The sequence below is a fragment of the Hyaena hyaena genome, unplaced genomic scaffold (assembly GCF_003009895.1).
Source record: "Hyaena hyaena isolate Hyena2069 unplaced genomic scaffold, ASM300989v1 scaffold_224, whole genome shotgun sequence".
Taxonomy (NCBI): domain Eukaryota; kingdom Metazoa; phylum Chordata; class Mammalia; order Carnivora; family Hyaenidae; genus Hyaena; species Hyaena hyaena.
In genome coordinates, this window is record NW_024080854.1 from 385,487 (window position 1) to 401,503 (window position 16,017).

A 16,017-nucleotide genomic window follows, 5' to 3' on the forward strand; every position below is an offset into this window, starting at 1 on the left:
TAAATTAGGTAACAATGCCTGATCTATTTCAAAATGCCTATCTAGACTCCTTTAAAAACACTGTTTAGAAGTGCCTAGCTGGCTCAGTCGGTAGAGCATGCAACTCTTGATCTTGGGGTTGTGAGTTCGAGTCCCACCTTGGGAGTAGAGATTACTTAAAAATAAAATTAAAAAGAAACAAACCACTGTTCGTATTTACATATTTAAAAACCGACCCTTGAGAAGCAGACTCTAACAGTAATAAGGAACAGGGATTCTTCTCATTTACCTAAAGTGCTAAAACTAAGAATGTAATTAACTGATGTATTGAGGTTGTTTTCAGGTTTTAAAGTTTTTATTTGCATTTTTAAAAATGGTTCATTCCCATAATTAAAATCATTTGAACAAAAAAATGCTACTCTGATTAAACTGCACTTTACAGCCTGCAGGACACCTTGGACCAGCTTGGTTTTTACTCTAGATTTCATTGTGGTCCCATCCAGCTTCTTCCTTCACCAACATACATGTTCTTTTCCTTCCCAGCCAGCCAGCCAGTCAGATGGGAGAGGCAGGCGCGGCCGTGATTGTCAGTAGTTCTCCGTTCTTTAATGTGAAAAGGGGCAGCACAACCACTTAAACTTGATCCAACCCCTTTGCATCTCACAAAGTTAAACAGTTAAAAGATGTAAAATAAGAAGGCAATACTTGTGGAATGTACAGCACACACTGGAGGTACACGCTTATTATGATTTGCCTGCTGGCTTCTCTGTTCAGTCGTTTCTTTTGAGGGCAGTGGATTTTTCTCTTGCATTTCTGTCTTCTTCCGTTTCAACTTGCTGAATTTTTCAATCTCAGCCATATCAGGTTTATCAGACAGGGTTGCTCAGGAAACGGAGTGAGGCGCACGATAGAGTCAAGTCCCATCTGGGTAGGGGCCACCACGGAGTCTTAACTGATGATTTAATTGTAAGTTTTCTTCTTTCTTTGAACCTCTTGCCAGAAAAAAATATTAAAAATCACTGACATAGCATGGAGGCAGGCAGCATGAAGGACAGAATAATTTACAAATGTGGACATTATCCCAGTTTTGTGAAACGTGTTCTTTCTTCAGAAAAGAGAGATTAATTTGGGAGAGAAGTTACATCAATTACCAGAGGATTCATTGTAACAGCTCACCTTTAGCCTCCGGAGCTAGCTTTATGTTATAAGAGTGGTGGAATTCCTTCCCTCCAACTAACCAGGGTTTTTTTTAAGTTTATTTATTTATTTTGAGAGAGAGAGAGAGAGAGAGCACGAGCAGGGGAGGGGCAGAGAGAGGGAGAGAGACAGAATCCCATGCAGGTTCCACAATGTCAGTGTGGAGCCCCACGTGGGGCTGAACTCACAAATAGTGAGACGATGACCTGAGCCGAAATCAAGAGTCAGAGGCTTAACAGACTAAGCCACTCAGGTGCCCCAACTAACTGATCCTAACTAACTAAATCCTCCCAACTAACTCCCCCAACTAACTAAATCCTAACTGATTTAAACTTCTTTTTTTTTTTTTTATGTTTATTTATTTTTGAGAGAGAGAGAGAGCATGCACGAGAGGAGGGGGTAGAAACAGAGGGCGGCACAGAAGCCAAGCAGGCTCCCAGTCGAGCTCCCAGCTCTGAGCTCCGAGCTGTCAGCCCAGAGCCTCGAACTCACGAAGTGCGAGATCATGACCTGAGCCAAAGTCAGATGTTAGTTGACTGAGCCACCCAGGTTCCTCTTAACCCTAACTGATTTCACACACCTCTTTTGGGGTTATGTAAATAAGGTTCATTATATATAAAAAACACTTTTATACCAATTTTTAATTTTATATAATAAATGCACAGATATGCAGTGTATATTTTGATCCATTTTTACAAACACATAAACCTACGTAAACCATAATACCCCCAAGCCCCAGAAAGTAATTTGTACCTCCTTCTAGTTAGTCCTCTCTTTCTCCCCTAACCTGAAATAATCACCCTTCTGATTTCATTCTGATAACTGTCTTTCTAGAACTTTATATAAATGGAATCATTCAGTAGGTTTGTTTGCCTCTTTAGCTCAGCATTTAAAAAAACAGTTTACTCATATTGTTGCATGTTATCAGTAGTTCATTCCTTGCTATGCTGAGTAGTATTTCACTTTATGAATATATTATACTTTATCTGTTTTCCTGTGAACAGACATTTAGGTTGTTTCCAATGTTCTACTATTGTGAGTAAAGCTGTAATGAACATTTCATGTACAACTCATTTTGTAGACATGTGTTTTTATTTCTTTTGAGCAAATTCCTAGAAGTAGAATAGTTGGGTCATGGGATAGTATGTTTAACTTTATGAGAAAATGATCAAATCTGACAAATAAATAAGAAAAAGACAATTGTATAGAAGAATCAGGGAAAGACTTGAACAAATTTTATTACAAAAAGAGATCCAAATGGCCAATAAATATGTGAAAAGATGTTCAGTTTCATCAGTTATCAAGGCAAAGCAATTTAAAATTACAGTGTCATCTTCTATCAGATAAGAGTGTGATACATTATATATTTACCATAGTGACTGAGTTAAAAGGATGGAAAATACCAAGTATCAGTGAGCAGATGGAACACTAGAAAGAATTCTTTTATACTACCAGTGTTGAGTGATAGAAATCAGACATACAAAGGTGTGTTCTTAATGATTTTTTTATATAAAGTACAATAAACAGGCAACACTAATCTGTGGGTTTGAAATCAGCATAGATGTTACCCCTCTGTGAGAGAGAAGGTAGTGACTAAAAGGGAACATGGTGAAGCTTGGAATAGTGGTAATGCACTGTTTCTAGATCTGGGTGCTGATGACTTAGCTGTATTGGGTTCATGAAAATTTGCTGAGCTCTAAACCCATGAATCATGCATTTTTCACTATGTATATCCTTCAAAAAAAGAGTTACTAAAAAGACTACAGTGTAATATAACCACATACCCACCAGAACAGCTAAAATTAAAAAGATATAAAATAGGAGTTCCTGGGTGGCTCAGTGAGTTGAGCATCTAACTTTGGCTTGGGGTCATGATCTTGCGGTTTGTGAGTTGGAGCCCCACACTGGGCTCTGCACTGACAGTGTGGAGCCTGCTTGGGATTTTCTCTTTTAGGGAGAGAGAGAATAAATAAATAAAATAAATAAACTTTTAAAAAGTGCTTAACATTTAAACAAAGATATAAAATACTAAGTATTGGTGAAGATATGCAGCAAAAAGAATGCACAGACAATCCCTCTAGAACACTGGCAGTATCCACTAATGTGAAAAATATGTATACATACGTGTAGATGTCATTTTATGAGTATTACCCAGGAATTCCATTCCTAGGTATACATATGCAATATGTATTCAGAATGTAAACAATGGTTTAAGAATGTTCATAGCAAAAGTATCCATAATAACCAGAAGCTGGAAACTGCCCAAATATCCCTCAGTGGTAGAATGGATAAGTAAATTGTGGTATGTACACATGGCAGAATGCTACATGCCAATGAGAATGAGCATACAGCAGCTGCATGCAACAAGTAGATGAACTTCACAAACTTAAAGTTGAGAATCCAGCTATCAAAATGTATGATTCCGTTCATAAAAGTTTAAAACTAGGCAAAACTAATCTGATATCAGAAAGGAGGAAATTTAACTTAGGGAGTTTTGTGGCTGGTACCAGTAACAAGAGAGCTCTTGGGGTTGTGATAATGTTCTGCTTAATGATCTATTAGCCTCAGCAAAAATGAGAACTTCCTAGAAAGTCATCAAGCTGAACACTAATACTGTGTATGTGTGTGCTGTGAACTTCTCTGTATGTTATATTTCAATGAAAATTTACTATAAAAATTCTCAAGGAAGGAGAGGGTCCAAGATAGCTGTGTAGGAAGATCCTGAGCTCATCTTCTCTGTTTGACACCCCAAAGTTACAACTATATACAGAATAATTTTTTCCTAAAAAGACCTGAAGACTAGCAGAATAGCTCTTCCACAAGACAGGAAAGAAAGAGAGAGAGAGAGAGAGAAAGAGTGAGAAAGGAAGGAAAGAAGGAAGGAAGGAGCGAGCCATGTCAAAACAAGTAGGAGGGGCAGAAAGGTGGTCTTGTGAGGACCCCCACCCCTAGTGTAACTACCCACAAGAGGAAGGGATAGCACAAATGCACAGCTCCTCTCTGAGGAGTGAGGGTTTGAGCCCTATGTCAAGCACCCTAGCCTGTCAGATCTGGATCTTAAAAGTAAGCCCCCAAAATGACTGACTTTCAAAACCAGTAGGGCCAATGTCTGAGAAAGCTGGAGGGCTGGAGGAAGTGGAGACTCCACTCTTGAGGGCTCACACACAGACTCACTTGCTACAAGTCCCAATGCAAAAGCAGTAGTTTGACACGTGCCTGGGCCATGTGTGAGGAGACTCATTGACTAAAGGAGCAGGGGTTTGTTGGAGATCTCTCTAAAGACAGAGATGCTAGCAGGAAGCTTTGTGTTTTTTTGGGAGGAGTGGCACTTTTTTTTTGTTAAACTCTCTTTCTCCCGGCTAGGCAGTGCTGGGAGGTGCCATTTTTGGGTCTCTCGGTCTTCCTCACTAACATGGTTCACCCCATCCCAGTGTTCTCTTGAAGCTCCACCCTGCCAGACTTGGCCCACAGCTTGCCCACTGAGGCCCTCTGCCCTCCCAAGGCTAGTGGACAGGCACTCCAAAGCCAGGTGCTCCTCCACTGCTGCCTTGCCCACCAGACACAGAAGGTGCATGCACTTCACACAGAGGACACCCTTGAACATCGGGTACTCCTTGCCAGGGGGGCTGGTACAGAAACAACAAGAGAGACAGAGCTTATCAGCCTACCACCCCCAGAGCACTGCACAGACATCAGACTGAAACACACCTGCCAGTGTGTGCTTCACCTTCCAGTGACCATGCCTTCAAGACTGGGAGAGACAGCTGCTTTGTCTAATACAAAGAAACAAATATAGAAAGCCAAGAAACTTGACATGAAAACAGACACATAGACCAATGGAATAGAATAAATAACTCACAATTGGACCCACAAATGTATGGCCAACTAATCTTTGACAAAGCAGGAAAGAGTACCCAGTGGAAAAAAAAACAGCCTCTTTAACAGATGGTGCTGGGAGAACTGGACAGCAACATGCAGAAGAATGAAACGAGATCATTTTCTCACACCGTACACAAAAATAAACTCAAAACGGACAAAGGACTTGAACGTGAGATAGGAAACCATCAAAACCCTAGAGGAGAAAGCAGGAAACAACCTCCTTGACCTCCACCGCAGCAACTTCTTACTTGACATATCACCAAAGTCAAGGGAATCAAGAGCAAAAGGGAATCAAGAGCAAAAATGAACTATTGGGACCTCATCAAGATTAAAAGCTTCTGCACGGCAAAGGAAACAATCCATAAAACTAATAGGCAAATGATGGAATGGGAAAAGATAGTTGCAAATGACATATCAGATAAAGGGCTAGTATCCAAAATCTATAAGGAACTCCCAAACTCCACACCCAAAAAACAAATAATCCAGTGAAGAAATGGGCAGAAGACATGAACAGACACTTCTCCAAAGAGGACATCCAGATGGCCAACAGACACGTGAAATGATGCTCAGCGTCCCTCATCATCAGAGAAATACAAATCAAAACCACACTGAGATACCACCTCACGCCAGTCAGAGTGGTTAAAATAAACAAATCAGGAGACTGTAGATGCTGGTGAGGATGTAGAGAAACGGGCACCCTCTTGCACTGTTGGTGGGAATGTAAACTGCTGCAGCCCCTCTGGAAAACAGTGTGGGGGTTCCTCAAAAAATTAACAATAGAACTCCCCTATGACCCAGCAATGGCACTGCTAGGAATGTACCCAAGGGATACAGAAATGCTGAGGCATAGGGGCACATGGACCCCAATGTTCATAGCAGCACTCTCAACAAGAGCCAAAACATGGAAAGAGCCTAAGTGTCCATCAACAGATGAATGGATCAAGAAGATGTGGTTTATCTATACAATGGAATATAACATGGCAATGAGAAAGAATGAAATCTGGCCATGTGTAGCAACATGGATGGATCTTGAGGGTGTTGTGCTGAGCGAAATAAGTCAGGCAGAGAAGGTCAGATACCATATGTTTGCACGTATAGGTGGATTAGGAGGAACTTAACGGATGACCATGGGGGAGGAGAAGGGGAAAAATAGTTGGGGAGAGGGAGGGAGGCAAATCATGAGAGACTCCAGAATGCTGAGAACAAACTGAGGGCTGATGGGGGTGAGGGAGAGGGGAGGGGGTGATGGGCATGGAGGAGGGCACTAGTTGGGATGAGCACTGGGTGTTATATGGAAACCAACCTGACAATAAACTATTTAAGGAAAAAAAAGCAAGTCAGGAAACTGAGGGGATAGGAATATGTTACAAATGAAAGAACAAGACAAAATCTCAGAAAAATATGTTAATGAAATAGAGATAAGTAATCTACTTGATAACAAGGTCAAAGCAATGGTAATAAAGATATTCACTGAACTCAGAAGGATAGATGCACACAGTGAGATCTTTAACAAAGAGACAGAAAATATAAGAAAGTTACAAACAAAAGTTACAAAAGTGAAGAATACAATAACCGAACTAAAAATGCACTAGAGGGGCACCTGGGTGGCTCAGTCAGTTAAGCATCCAACTTCAGCTAAGGTCATTATCTCACACTTCATGAGTTCGAGCCCTGCGTCAGGCTCAGAGCCTAGAGCCTACTTTGGATTCTGTGTTTCCCTTTCTCTGTTCCTCCCTAGCTCACTCTCTCTCTCAAAAATAAATAGACATTAAAAAACTTTTTTAAACACACTAGAGGGTTTCAACAGCAGACTCAATAAAGTAGATGGACTGATCAGCAAGCTGGATGACAAACCAAAGGAGATGACCAGACAGAACAACAAAAAATAAAAGAATTTTTATTTATATTCATTTATTTATTTTAATGTGTATTTATATTTGAGAGAGAGAGAGAGAAAGTGAGGTAGGGGCAGAGAGGGAGGGAGATAACAGAATCCAAAGTAGGCTCCAGGCTCTGAGCTGTCAGCACAAAGCTTGACGCGGGGCTAGAACTCACAAAGCATGAGATCATGGACCTGGGCTGAAGTTGGATGCTTAACCAACTTAGCCACCCAGGTGCCCTATAAGTAAAAGAATTTTTAAAAGTGGAAATAGCTGGGGCACCTGGGTGGCTCAGTCGGTTAAGTGTCTGACTTCGGCTCGGGTCATGGTCTCATGGTTCGTGGGCTCGAGCCCCATGTCAGGCTCTGTGCTGACAGCTGGCTCAGAGCCTGTAGCCTCTCTTCAGGTTCTGTGTTTCCTTCTCTTTCTGACCCTCCCTTGCTTGCGCTGTCTCTCTCTGTCTCTCAAAAATAAATAAAACATTTTTTTAAAAAAAGTGGAAATAGCTTAAGGGACCTAAGGGACAACATCAAGTGAAATAACATCCACACTATAGAGGTTCCATACGGAGAAGAGAGAGAGAGAAAGGGCCAGAGAATTTATTTGAAGAAACAATGGCTGAAAACTTCCCTAATCAGGTCCAGGGATCCCAGAGTGTTAAAAAAAAAAAAAAAAAATGAACCTAGAGAGATCTACACCAAGACACATTATAATTAAAATGGCCAAACTTAAAGGAGAGAATCTAAAAGCAGCAAGAAAAAATAACTTCTCAGATACAAGAGAAACCCCATAAGGCTATTAGGTTTCTCAGCAGAAACTTTGCAGGCCAAAAGGGAGTGGCATGACATATTCAAGATGCTGAAAGGAAAAGAAAATTCCAGCCAAGAATTCTCTACTGGCAAGGTTATCATTCAGAATTGAAGGAGAGATTAAGAATTTTCCATATAAGCAAGAATTGAAGGAGTTCATCACCACTAAACTGGCTTGACAGGAAATGTTCAAGGAAATTCTTTGAGCTGAAAAGAACTGACACTAATTAACAACAGCAATAATAATAAAACAATCTAAATATCTAAAGGTAAATATATTGTAAAGGTAGTGGATCCATCAGTTATAAAGCAAGTATGAAGGTTAAAAGACAGAACTGGTAAAATTAACTAAAACTACAATAATTATTTAAGAGATGCATAAAGTAAAAAGATATTAAATGTGACATTAAATACACAAAACATGCTAGGGGGAGTAAATACATAGAATTTTGGAATGCGTTCAGATTTAAGTTGTTGTCAACTAAAAATAGGCTGTTATATACATGGGATAAAGTATGTGAACCTCACAGTAACCACAAAGCAAAAACTAAATATAAAGCAAAAAGTAAATATACAAAAGAAAATGAGAATGGAATTAAACAAAACACTGAAGAAAATCATCAAACCACAAGGGAGGAAAGAAAGAGAAGAAAGGAACAGAGATGAACTATAGTAACAGCCAGGAAACAATGGACAAAGTGGCAAAAAGTATATACCTATCAATAATTACTTTAAATATAAATGAACTAAACTCTCTGATCAAAAGACAGAATGGCTGAGCGGATTAATAAAAGAAGACACATCTACTTAGTGCCTATAAGAGACTAACTTCAGAAGTGAGGACACACACAGACTGAAAGTGAAAGGATGGAGAAAGATATTCCATGCAAATAGAAATGAAAAAAAAGCTGGTATAGCCACACTCCTATCAGACAAAATAAACTTAAAAACAAACAAACAAATTATAATAGGGGTAACTAGTCAGTTAAGCATCCAAATCTTGATTTCAGCTCAGGTCATGATCTCATGGTTCGTGAGTTCAAGCCTCATATCGGGCTCTGTGCTGACAGTGTGGATCCTGCTTGGGATTCCTTCTCTTTTCCTATCTCTCTCTGCCCCTTTCCCACTCATGTTTTCTCCCTCTCAAAATAAACTTTAAATAAATAAAGAAAAATAAACAGACTAAAATATTTAAAAAGAAAAACTATAATAAAAGACAAAGAGGGAAATTAAATAATGTAAAGGGGTCAATCTGGCAAAAATATGTAACATTTATAAATATATACACACCCAAAACAGGAGCACCAAAATATCTAAAGCAAATATTAATGGACCTATAAAGAGAAATTGACAATAATACAATAATAGTAGGGGACTTAAACATGCCACTTACATTAATGAATAGATTAATAAGGAAAGATCAACCTTAAACAACACATTAGACCAAATGGACTTAATAGGCATATATGGAACATTCCATCCAAATGCAGCAATTTACACATTTTCCTCAAGTACAAATGGAATATTCTCTATGATAGATCACACGTTAGATGACAAAACAAGTCTCAATAAATTGAAGAAGTCTGAAATTTGATCAAGTATCTTCTCCAAACACAATGGTATAAAACTAAAAATTAGTTACAAGAAGAAAGCTGGAAAAACCACAAAAAATGTGGAGATTAAACAACATTCTACTGAACATGAAGAAATCAAAGAAGAAATAAAAATAAAGAGAGAGACAAATAAAAACAGAAATACAATATACCAAAATCTGTGGGATGTAGCAGAAGTGGTTCCAAGAGGAAGTTCATAGCAACACAGGCCTAAATCAAGAAAAAAAGGAAACTCTCAAATAAATAATCTAACCTTTACACTTAAAGGAACTAGAAAAAGACAAACAAAACCCCAAATTAGTAGAAGGAAAGAAGTAAAAAGCAAAAATAAATAAAATAGGTAACTAAAAAATAGATCAATGAAACTAAAAGCTAGTTCTTTAAAAAGATAAACAAAATTGACAAAACTTCAGCTAGACTAAGAAAACAAGAGGGCTCAAATAAAATCAGAAATGATAGAGGAAAAGTTACAACTGGTTCCACAGAAATACAAAGGATTATCATAATTATACACCAACAAACTGGGCAACCTAGAAGAAATGGATAAATCCCTGGAAACATATGGTATTTCAAGACTAAATCATGAAAAAATAGAAAATCTGAACAGATTGATTACTACTAGTAAGGAGTAAGTAAGTAAGTAAGGAGTAATAGAACTCAGCAATAAAAATCTCCCAACAACCAAAAGTCTAGGATCAGATAGCTTCACTGATGAATTCTACTAAACATTCAAAGCCTTAATATATACGATTTTCAAATTCTTTCAAAAAATTGAAGAGAAGGAAATGCTTCCAAAGTCATTTTATGAGGCCAGCATTACCCTGCTAAGTAACAAAAACAGACAAGGACACCACACACACACACACACACACACACACACACACACACACACACACACGAGAAGTCACAGGCTAAAATCTTTAATGAACATAGATGCAAAAACCCTCAAAAATAACGGTAAACTGAATTCAGCAATGCATTTAGAGGTTCATATACTATGAATTTATTTATGAATTTATAAATTTATTTTTTTATGAATTTATAAATTTATTTTTTTATAAATTTATAAAAATTTATTCCAGGGATCTATTCCAGGGATTTTAAGGGTGGTTCAACATCTGCAAATCAATCAATATGATATACTACCTTGACAAAATGAAGGATTAAAATCATATGATCATCTCAATAGATGCAGAAGGAGCACTTTGACAAAATTCAACATCCATTTATGATAAAACCCTCCAAGTTGGTATAGAGAAAAACATACCTCAACATAATAAAGGCTACGTGTGACAAACCCACAGCTAACATTGTGCTCATGGCAAAAAGCTGAAAGCTTTTCCTCTAAGATCAGGAACAAGACAAGAATCCTAGTCTTGTCACTTTTATTCAACACAATAATGGAAGATGTAGTCACAGAAATTAGGCAAGAAAAAGAAATAAAAGGCATCTATATTTGAAAGGAATAAGTAAAGCTGTTATTATTTGCAGATGACATGATACCTAATACAGAAAACCCTAAAGACTCCACCAAAAATCTGTGAGAACTAATACATAAATTCAGTAAAGTTGCAGGAGAGAAAATCAACTTACAGAAATCAGTAGCATTTCTATACACTAACGATAAATTATCAGAAAGAGGAATTAAGAAAACATTCCCATTTACAACTGCATCAAAAAGAATAAAATACCCAGGAGTAAATTAACCAAGGAGGTAAAAGACCTATACACTGAAAATTATGAGACACTGATGAAGAAATTTGAAGATGACACAAATAAATGGCAAGATATTCTGTACTCATGGATTGGAAGAATATTGTTAAAATGTCCATATAATTCAATGTGATTCCTATCAAAATTCCAATGGCATTTTTCACAGAAGTTGAACAAATAATTCTAAACTTTTTATGAAACCACAAAAGATCCAAATAGCCAAAGCAATCTGGAAAAAGAACAAAGCTGGAGGTATCCTGCTTTCTGACTTCAAGCTATATTACAACGCTATAGTAATCAAAACAGTATGGTAGTGACATAAAAACTGATACACAGATCAATGGAACAGAATTGAGAGCCTAGAAATAAACCCACACATATACAGACAATTAATTTACAATAAAGAAGCCAAAAATACACAATGGAAAAAAAGATGGTCTCTTCAATAAATGGTGCTGTGAAAACTGGACATTCACATAGAAAAGAATGAAACTAGACCACTATGTTATACTACATACAAAAACGAACTCAAATTGGATTAAAGACTTGAATGTAAGATTTGAAAACATAAAATTCCTAAGAGAAAACTGTATGGTGAGCCACTTGACATTAGTCTTACTGGTATTTTTATGGATTTGACCCCAAAGGTGAAGGGAGGGTAAGCAAAAATAAATAAATTGGACTACATCAAACTAAAAAACTTCTGCATAGTAAAGGAAACCATCTTCAAAACAAAAAGGCAACCTACTGAATGGAACAAGATATTGGCAAATTGCATATCCAATAAGGGGTTAATATCCAAAATGTATAAAGAATTCATACAAGTTAGCAACAAAAACAGCCCAACAACCCAATTAAAAAATGGGCAAGGGATCTAAATTAGCCATTTTTCCAAAGAAGACATCACATGGCCAACAGGCACATGAAAAGTTGCTCAGAATCACTAAGTTTAGGGAAATACAAATCAAAACCACAATATCATGTCACACTGGTTAGACTGGCTATCATCAAAAAGACAAGAAATAGGGGTGCCTCAGTGGCTTAGGCAGTTAAGTGTATGACTCTTGATTTTGGCTCAGGTCATGATCTCATAGTTCTGTGCAATTGAAGCCCACGCTGGGCTCCACACTGACAGCAGAGAGCCTGCTTGGGATTCTCTCTCCCCCTCTCTCTCTGCTCTACCCCTGCTCATGTGTGTGCTCACTCTCTCTCTCTCAAAATAAATAAACAAACAAATAAATAAATGAAAATTTTTAAAGGTTAAGGAAAAAAAGACAAGACATAACAGGTGCCAGAAAGGATGTAGAAAAAAGGGAAACTTGTGGGAATGTAAATTGGTGCCACCACTATGGAACACAGGTCTCTCAAAAAGTTGATAGAACTTTTTGGTAGAAGAACTACCTTAAGATACAACTATTCCACTTTTGGATATTTGTGCAAAGAATACAAAAATACTAATTGAAAAAGATATGTGCACTCCAATATTCACAGCAGTGTTATTTACAAGCCAATCTATGAAAACCACCTAAATGCCCACTGTTGGATGAATGAACCAAGACAATGTGGTACGTATATATAGTGGAATACTACGCAGCCATTAAAAAGAATGAAAATTTGCCATATGAAACAACATGGATGGACCTTGACAATAATACATTAAGTAAAATAAATCAGGAGAAAGACAAAAAATCAGTATGATTTCACTTATACATGGGAATCTAAAAACAGAAACAAAACAAATGAAAAAACAAAACAAAAACAAATTCATAGACATAAAAACAGATAGATGGTTACAGGAAGGGAAGGGGGGTAGGGAAAAGCAAAAAGAGTGACAAGAGTCAAATGTATAGTGATCAATGAAAACTAGACTTTGAAGGCCATCACTCTATAATAACAACTTTGCCTCAACAAAATAAAAACATTTTTCACCTCTTCAGAATGATCTCAAAAGAAAACCAAACAATAACAGTGAAACCCTCCCCAAGCCCTCGTGACATTATATACTAAAAATGACTTTTACTGTATGTAAATTATTTCATAATGTAAAAATTTAAAAATCCAAGACAGGTAGATATAATTATCTTTCCCTTATAAAAAAGGCATTTAGAGGTGCCTGGGTGGCTCAGTCGGCTAAGTGTCCGACTTTGATTCCGATCATGATCTGGCAGTTTGTGAGTTTAAGCCCCACATATGGCTCTCTGCTGTCCGTGCAGAGCCCTTTTCGGATCCCCTGTCCCCCTCTCTCTCTCTGCCCCTCTCCTGCTCACTCTTTCCCAAAAATTAAACATTTAAATAATAAAATAAAATAAAATAAAATAAAATAAAATAAAATAAAATAAAATAAAATAAAATACAAAAGGCATTTAGGGGCACCTGGTGTTTCAGTCCGCGAAGTATCCAACTCTTGATCTCGGTTCAGGTCATAATCTCCCAGTTCACGAGACTAAGCTCCACATTGGGCTCTGCACTGATGGCACAGAGCTTCCTTGGGATATTCTCTCTCTCTCTTTCTCTCTCTCTCCCTCTCCCCTGCTCACACTCTCTAAACAAACACACAAGCAAGGATTCATTTAAAAGGCACTTTTATTTTCTGATTGTAAAAGTGCAACAGGCAAATTTTACATTTGGGGAAAATGTACAATGAATGTACATTCCATCACATGCAGAAAATACTTCCTTGTTATCATCTTTATCGACACAAAACACACACACACAATACACGGGGACCATGTTGTTTATGTCTGCTTTCTGAAATATACATTTTGCTTTCTGAAATATATTAAGCACGTTTTTCCATATCATTAAATAATTTTCAAAACCATGAAAAAAAGAGGCCCTCAGCTCTGAGATCCAATTTGACTGAAACCTTACCCACATGCTATCTTGTCTCTTTGGATCACTCTTTTCTTTTTTCCTTCCAGGGTTATCAGAAAAATCACAGTGCCATCAACAAGGGAAAGTATTGCTCCTCGCAGCAATGTGAACATAATACATACATGAGTGCTAGATAGTCTAGGGATACAACATTAAGCTTTGTCATCAGTGTGCAAAAGCTGACTAGTTGGCAAAAATAGGATAAAATGCAGTGTTGCAGTGTCATGTGCCTTTTACCCCAGTTAGAGAAATCATTAACTCAGGCACTCTGCAATACAGGGTATTTGACTAACCTTGTCAACTTAGCCAGGGAGCAAAAGTAGAGCTGTGGCAGCCATCTTCTCTGAAGGGACAAAGCGAGAGAGATGATCTGGTGCAGAGTTCCAGGCACCACGTGCCCGGGTCCAGCTGTTGGTTCTCTGACTAACATGCCTTCCCTCTGATCTTTAAAAGGAAAAAAAAAAAAAAAATCTTCAAGAAAGGATTTTAAATGACTGTGAAGAAAAGCCCAACCCAAATATCCCTTTTCCCTCCTCAAGTGGGAAACTTTCAGGGGGAGTTTTCGGCGGGCTGTTGCTTTATCTACCACAAAATGTCGAAAAATGGGCTAAGGAAAGTTTAACTGTTTTATCTTTTCCCCAAACGAACTTTCCCTTCTCACGGCCCGCGGCAATTTCTGGGGCCCCCGGTGCCTTCTTCGTCAGCTGCCATGAATAGCATGGATCATTCGTGATGCGACCTTACTTGGCCAGAAGGGGGCGAGCCGACACAGTTCCCCCGGGACTTCAGTTAAGTGCTGTGTCTTGCGTCCACATCCCGTTTGCGGACGCCGGATTCACCTACCGGAAGGGAGCCAGGGTGGAACTGCCTCAGAAACTTAGCGCAGCTCTCCACAACGTCACAAACTAAGCACAAATTCCATGTTCTGCAAGGCCGGCTCCAGTTATGTGCTTCAGTTAACGTGGAAGGTGTGTGTCGGTTCTTGCTGCGGAAGTGCAAAGGCAGACCCAGCACCCTGCAGGAGTCTGGGTAGTGGGGACAGTGACAGTTTTGTTTAGCAACCACACTTCCTCCATCCAACTTCACTGGTTAGAAGGCTATTGCTTTTGAGGGAGGACCCCATGCGAAGAAAGCAAAGAAAGCCAGCATTGGAAAAGAAATATAAAACCTCCCAAATGGCTTTCTCTGGTATTCAGATTTAGGCAACTATTGGCAGCTCTTCTCAACACTCACCCCCCGGGTCTTGTTATTACCTGGAAAGAAATTAGAATACTGTCAGAAGTGCCACACTTTGCAACGACCACCAGATAAAAGTCATAGATTAAAAATCCTCACCTGGTTAATATTTTTCTACTTCCTGTTACCAAAATGCCAAATGCTAGCCTAGCTGCTGGACTGATCATTTTTAGTGGTACAAACATTTCTTTTTCATCAGCTGTATAGGAAATGTTTGAAAACAAAAGAGGCTACCATTTAGCTTCCTGACCTGCATAGGAAACTCTCAGCCCAAGCCAGGGTATTCGTACCAGGGTATTTGTACATGCCCCATGCAGTGTCTGGAATATGGTGCTTTGCAAATAAATCTAAATAAAAATAAAATAAATAACAAAACATTAGAAGAAAATAGGAGAGAATATTTGTATAACCTCGGGGGGGGGGTGGCAGTCTTTTTAAGCAAGATGAGAAACCCAGAAAAAGTAAAGGAAAATAATAGACATGTTCCACTACATAAAAGTTAATCGTGTTTTTTTTTTTTTGCAAGGCAAAAGAAACCATAACCAAAGCAAAAAGGTGAGGAAAAATGTTTGCAATAAAAATGATGGAAAATGCCAAATATCTTAATAAACTAAGACTTCAACAAATTAATAAAAAAGAGACAACACAATAAAAATGAGCCAGTTTTATGAAAAGGCAATTCATAAAAGAGAAAATATGAGAAAGTGCTCAGTTTCCTTGGGAGTCATGATAATGCAGGAATATAAATAGATCCATGAAAAGTATAAAAATACCCAATCTATGAGGGGCTGTCTCAGGGCCGGGGAATATGGGTGGTTAACAAGCCTGGGACTGGAA

General features: G+C 38.2%; 1 long non-coding RNA gene across 1 annotated transcript; it reads right to left on the minus strand.

Annotated features, from left to right (window-relative positions):
* Nucleotides 1-345: 345 nt before the first annotated feature.
* LOC120239063 lies at nucleotides 346-14,775 on the minus strand. The gene is made up of 3 exons (XR_005530358.1): nucleotides 14,689-14,775; nucleotides 14,238-14,388; nucleotides 346-971 (listed from the first exon to the last, which is right to left on the minus strand). It is a non-coding gene; the product is annotated as an uncharacterized LOC120239063 (long non-coding RNA).
* Between the last annotated feature and the right edge of the window lie 1,242 nt (nucleotides 14,776-16,017).